Here is a 6,514-nt window from a genome sequence, read left to right as displayed (position 1 = left end):
GTCTTATCCACTCATACCAGCACAACACAGGAGAGTCCTGACCATTGAAGAACAGCATAAAAGGGGGATAAAAAAGCATGTTGAGAAACAGATGGATTACAGTCAGTAATTGTAGAACTACAAAGTGCTTCTATATGGTGAGTGGAGCTGATAAAATAGACAGTGAGTGTAGAAACAAGGAAGTGGTTTTAATGTTATGGCTGATCGGTGTATACTCACCATGTATACGTGGCTTTCCTCCGGGTATGAAAACGTGCCAGTAGGTGTAATTGCTGCTCTAAATTGCACCTGTATGTGTGAGTGAGTGGATAAATTAGTGTGTGATGCTTTGCGATGGTTTGACGCGCCCTGTCCAGGGTGTATTTTTGTCTTGAGCCCAGTGTTCGTGACACTGGACCCACGCTTGCCCTGTAATGCTGAATATCAATACAGGCAAATGAAGCGCATTTAAAAAAGCTTTAAAGCATTCTTGAAAAATGATCAGGCCAACCTTTTTAAAAAGTAGATCCAGATGACCTGTTGACTGAAATAGTAGATCCCAAGCCACATAAGTGTGGGCACCAGTTTTACATTGGCTACGTTTTAACAAGACGTACCAAGAATGGCCTGTAGATGGCGCACTGTAGTCGTTTTTAAAAGCAAGCCAATTATGCCACCGAACTTAAATATGTACAATACTTTATAATGTATCAATTGTAACAGTATCAAATAATAAAACATTATAAAAAATTATAAGTTTATGCGTTTCTGTCAAAACAAAACAAAAAAGGTATGTAAACAAAACTGTTTGAGCGTAAATAGGGCGTTACTGACATTGTAACACGGACAGACTAGCCTTATGGTTAATGCTGCAACGAATTTTACCGTAATTTCATCTTTTCAGATTGCAAAATGATCATAATGTTTGTGCACTGGAGAATGTGGGCATCGATCCCACTACCTCTCGCATGCTAAGCTAGCGCTCTACCATTTGAGCTAATTCCCCTTACACAAAACTTTCCTTTACCCTTTGTAAATTGTAATGTACTAACAGAGTGTTAATGCTGCATTATAAAGTGAGAGTGCAACATGTTTAAGCTCACGTACTCTTTTCTATATTATGCGTTGCTTTTCATTAAAATGTTATGTGCATTTATATGTGGCAAAATAAAAAAATCCATAAAAATCAAATTGAGTTAGCAAAGAACCTTGAATTCTACTAAAGGGTTCTTCAAGTAGCAACAGTTCTACCAAGAACACAAAAAGAACCCTTAAGAAACACTTCTTAGTGCTACATACATCAGTTGTATTCTAGAGGTCAGCATGCGATGAAACTGTGATAGAAACAGACATCGTTTTACTTTATACCACAGTTAGTTCCGACCTTACAATCTGATTGGTTGAGAAGCGTTCTAACCGTGCTGATATTCGTGATAACAGCACAGCCTTTTCACACCACAACTGTATTACTCCGCTGACACGTTGCCAGTAACGACAAGCTTCATGCACACAAACGCGCACGCAGGCGACACAGACCTTTTTCCCGATCGTAGTGTTAAACTTTATATTCGTTGTGGAACTACTTTTTGGCAGAAGGTATTGTCAATATTAAAGCATATTTATTATGAAATTCAGGGCTTCTTTGATTTATTTTCTTTCTTTATTTTGTAAAAACTGTTGTATAAAAGCAATAGAACACTTGAGGTCATGTGTTATCGCGAATAACATCACGGCTGCGACCGAATCACAGCCGTGATGTTATTCACGATAACACACTCCCTCTCGTGTTCTATTGCTTGATTCTAATGCAATATTAACTGTATTCATATTATTCCATCTAATGGAGGATTGAATAGCCTACAACAAGCACAAACAGGGTTTGAGTTCTTAATAAATAATCCAGTCAGTTAAAAACCCAACAAGAAGGCTGTACCTAATACACTCATACCAGAGAAAACACACCCTAACATGCTAGTGCCGTTACAGTGCTAACAATGGTCCACCCAAAAACATTATTTGGTCAGTTGGAGTGCTCATATGGGGCTCCCTTTCTATTGATATATGATTTACAACCTAGTGACAAAGTGTACAGTGCAGCAAATGGGTTACAATCAGTAAATTTACCATACATAATAATGTGAAAAGATTAAGCAGTTCGTACAAATGGTGGTGTCGATGGTACCCAAGCTAGTCAGGATGAGGTCTAAAACGCTAAGTTCAGGTCACAGTGTCCCATGAGGTGTGGGTTTGAATCCCACTTCTGACTGCTAGTGCTTTATACAAATTTATGTCTTTAACCCTCTAACATACATAACAATGTGAAAAGATTCAGCACTTTGTACAAATCTTTGGCCATGTGGGGGTGTTGTTGGTAATTGGCATAAGGACCTCGCAAGCATGTCAGGATGGCCGAGCGGTCTAAGGCGCTGCGTTCAGGTCGCAGTCTCCCCTGGAGGCGTGGGTTCGTATCCCACTTCTGAAATCTCAAGCTTTATACAAAGTTACTTCTTTAGAGTCAACAGCCATCAGGGAATACAGTTTGCATGAAAGGGTGTACGTGGTCTGCAACAATGCTGAGGTAGGTGGTACATGTCAAAGTAACATCCACATGGATGCCAGGACCTTGGTTTTTGATCTCTAAAAATGTGAGAAATTTAAACATGTATTCATCCTGATCATAAAGTATGTTTATTCAGCGTCTATTTACATTGTTACAGCAGTATTTTACAATTGAAATGTTCACATTATTTAAATGTATGTAAAGTACATTGTATACTAGCTGTTTACTTTTTTCCCTAAGTAAAACATGTCATTACCAACACATAACTTCTTGTGATGGTAAAGACACTTAGTGATGGTAATTACAGGTTTTTAGTTTCACCATCACTATCTTATTAACTCTTTAATAATTAAAGCTTATTAAAGCTAAATAAGCATAATGGTTTTATTATACAAGGAAACATTAATTTTCACTGATTAGTCAATATGGCCCACAAGATATCAGCAGAGATCCAGCAAAATATCAGTAATTACATGAAAAAGAAAAGTTAAGCTTAAAGTAATATCACAACCTTCAAAATGGGAACAAGGGAGCATCGTAAGGGGAATTAGCTCAAATGGTAGAGCGCTCGCTTAGCATGTGAGAGGTAGCGGGATCGATGCCGGCATTCTCCAGTGCAGATACATTATGATTATTTAAGGGTATCATGTAATATGAAACTCGTTGCGGCATCGCTTAATGAAACGCAGCATCAAAAATTATGATCAGGATTTAAGTGAGTCTTTAAGGCAACAAAAAATATGTGGGTATTAATATCTAAAACTCAGTGCATTATTAGGCTACACATAAATATAGATTTAAACTGTCCTCTATTTACTACAGTCTGTTTGAAACAACTAGTTGGTGTGGAGAACATGTTACACACACAGAGCGCTATTATTTCAAGCTTATCAAGTACATGGTAACTCACTTAATAACATCTCACAAAGTACAAATTCTTCAACTTTCTAATGAAACCATGTAGTACGGGACATTTCCGCTTACCTAATGCAGTAAGAAACAACTCGACCAAACAGGGACTTGAACCCTGGACCCTCAGATTAAAACTCTGACGCTCTACCGACTGAGCTACCCTGGCTCTGCAAGTTGCTTTAACCCTCACAAGGACGTGACTTGAATTACAAATTTTAACATACGTTGTCCTGTAGAACAGTTCCAGCAAGAACACCAAAAAAAACCCTTAAGAAACACTTCTTAGTACTACATACATTAGTTGTATTCCACACAGGTCAGCATGCGACATCGTTTTACTTTCTAACTGTATTCATATTATGCCATCTATATTACGGTGGCCCGCTGAGTTAAAACACAATAACATTTACAAAACAAACAAAAGCTGACAACACAACAACAATAAGGAAAAACGCGAATATATTAAGAGACAACACAAATTCTTTAAGGTGGAACGCAATTACATTAAGGGAGAACACAACGAAATTAAGGAAACACGAATACACACTACACTACATCTAGTGGTCGATTGAATAGCCTACAACCAGCACAAACAGGGTTTGAGTTATTAACAAATAATCCAGTCAGGTAAAAACCCAACAAGAAGGCTGTACCTAATACACTCATACCAGAGAAAACACACCCTAACATGCTAGTGCCGTTACAGTGCTAAGAATGGTCCACCCAAAAACATTATTTGGTCAGTTGGAGTGCTCATATGGGGCTCCCTTTCTATTGATATATGATGTGGTGTCAACGGTACCCAAGCTAGTCAGGATGCGGTCTAAGGTGCTGCGATCTGTAACCCTCTACCATACATAATAATGTGAAAAGATACAACAGTTCCTCCAAAGCTTAGTTCACGTGGGGGTGTTGTGGGATTGGTATTAGACCATACGCAAGCAGGTCAGGATGGTTGAGTGGTCTAAGGCACTGTGTTTAGTTCGCAGTCTCTCCTGGAGGCGTAGGTTTGAATTCCACTTCTAACATTTTACATTTAAATTTTCTGCATTTAGCAGACGCTCTCATCCAGAGCGACTTACAGAAGTGCTTCCATAGTAAACATTTTATTTCTCAAGTTTTAGTAAACAACAGTCAAAGAACACAAATCTGCTGAAACCTGTTAGAAGTGTTTTTTTTTTTGTTTGTTTTTTGGAAATGGAAAAAAAAATGTTAGTAAATAAGTACAAGTCAGCTTAAGTGCTTAGTAAAAAGGTGGGTTTTTAATCGTTTTTTAAAGACAGCAAGAGACTCAGATGTTCGGACAGACAGAGGAAGTTCATTCCACCACTTGGGTGCTAGAACAGAGAAGAGCCTTGATGCTTGTCTTCCTTTAGTCCTGGGTGGGGGCTCAAGTCGAGCGAGACTAGTGGCTCGGAGGTTGCGTGGTACAGAGCGGGGTTTGATTAGACCACGATGGTAGCTTGGGGCTGGTCCATTTTTGGCTTTGTAGGCGAGCATCAGTGTTTTAAACTGAATGCGTGCAGCTACAGCTCATGCTTTATACAAATTTACATCTTTAACCCTCTACCATACATAATAATGTGAAAAGATTTGTTTCAAGATTGTTTCAAAGTTATTGCATGTTTGTCAATTAAAAAAAATTAATAAAGGTCTTTAAACTAAACGATGAATGAAAATAGAGCGAAAACTGACCTCATTTTTGACGCAGCGTTTCAGTGAGCAATGACGAAAGGAGTCTGATGTTACGTGTTGCCTTTAAACGATCATAATGTTTCTGCATTGGAGAATGCGGGCATTGATCCCACTACCTCTCGCACGCGAAGCAAGCACTCTACCAATTGAGCTAATTCCCCGTATAAAGAACTCGCCTTTAACTCACCTTTGTAAATTGTAATGTACTAACAGATCATTGATGCTGCATTATAAAGTGGGGGTTCAACGTGTTTAAGCTCACGTACTCGCGTTTATCGCAGCCTTTAGGACGAACTGAACCAAATCGTAACTTTGTACCACTGACAGACTGACTTAAGGGTTGATGCTGCATTATGTAGGGGCCAAAATAGTGCAGGATATACCAACTGTTTAGTGCAGAGCAATAACAAAGCGGCTCTGTGAAGCAAGAACTAAAATTATGATGCATGTCATTCAACATAAAATATGTGGGTATTAATATCTAAAACTCAGTGCATTATTAGGCTGCACATAAATATAGATTTAAACTGTCCTCTATTTACTACAGTCTGTTTAAAACAACTAGTTGGTATGGAGAACATGTTACACATGCAGTGTGCAATTATTTCAAGCTTATCAAGTACATGCTATTTTACTTAGAAATATCTCACAAAGTACAAATTCTTCATCATTCTAAACAAACCACGTAGTACGGGACATTACCGCTCACCTAATGCAGTAAGAAACAACTTGCCCGAACAGGGACTTGAACCCTGGACCCTCAGATTAAAAGTCTGATGCTCTACCGACTGAGCTATCACAAGTGTGGCGACTGCACTTGCAACCTCTTTGACTTCTATTGGAAAATGCAGGAGAAATTGCATACGTAGTTGCTCGTTTCGATCAGCACCTTACCCAGTGGTAGCGTGGCCGAGCGGTCTAAGGCGCTGGATTAAGGCTCCAGTCTCTTCAGAGGCGTGGGTTCGAATCCCACCGCTGCCAACTCAGGCTTTTCAATGCCGGCTCCATGTTTACCCACCCAATGCAACGTATACTCAATCACAATCCCAAGTGTGGCACACGCGATTGGCCCTTTTCGACCCACAACCTTTCTTAACTTTTTTTTTTTATGTAACATGAAACAGTTCGACCGCACTGTGCACACAAACCTTAACTTGGTGTACCTTTGTATCGTTGCTGTTATCTCTAGCATCACTCCGACTACATGCAACTATGATATAATAGGAAGCATAATGAAAAAAAAAAATTTTACTCACCCAATAACTGTGTTTATACCTAAAATGGAACGCAGACACTGTGAAAACAGCATACGTTCTAAAGCCAATGAGCTTTTAAACAAGCTCAAACACACCGATGCACCACAGAGTC

The 6,514-nt window shown here is 39.1% G+C and overlaps 1 non-coding gene across 1 annotated transcript; it reads left to right on the top strand.

Moving 5' to 3' along the window:
• The first annotated feature begins 6,045 nt into the window (after nucleotides 1-6,045).
• trnal-aag (transfer RNA leucine (anticodon AAG)) lies at nucleotides 6,046-6,127 on the top strand. The gene has a single exon. It is a non-coding gene; the product is annotated as a tRNA-Leu (tRNA).
• Nucleotides 6,128-6,514: the final 387 nt, after the last annotated feature.

This window comes from Trichomycterus rosablanca, chromosome 10 (genome assembly GCF_030014385.1).
Source record: "Trichomycterus rosablanca isolate fTriRos1 chromosome 10, fTriRos1.hap1, whole genome shotgun sequence".
Taxonomy (NCBI): domain Eukaryota; kingdom Metazoa; phylum Chordata; class Actinopteri; order Siluriformes; family Trichomycteridae; genus Trichomycterus; species Trichomycterus rosablanca.
Note: the sequence above shows the minus strand (reverse complement) of the source record. Positions and strands in the feature narration are given on the sequence as shown.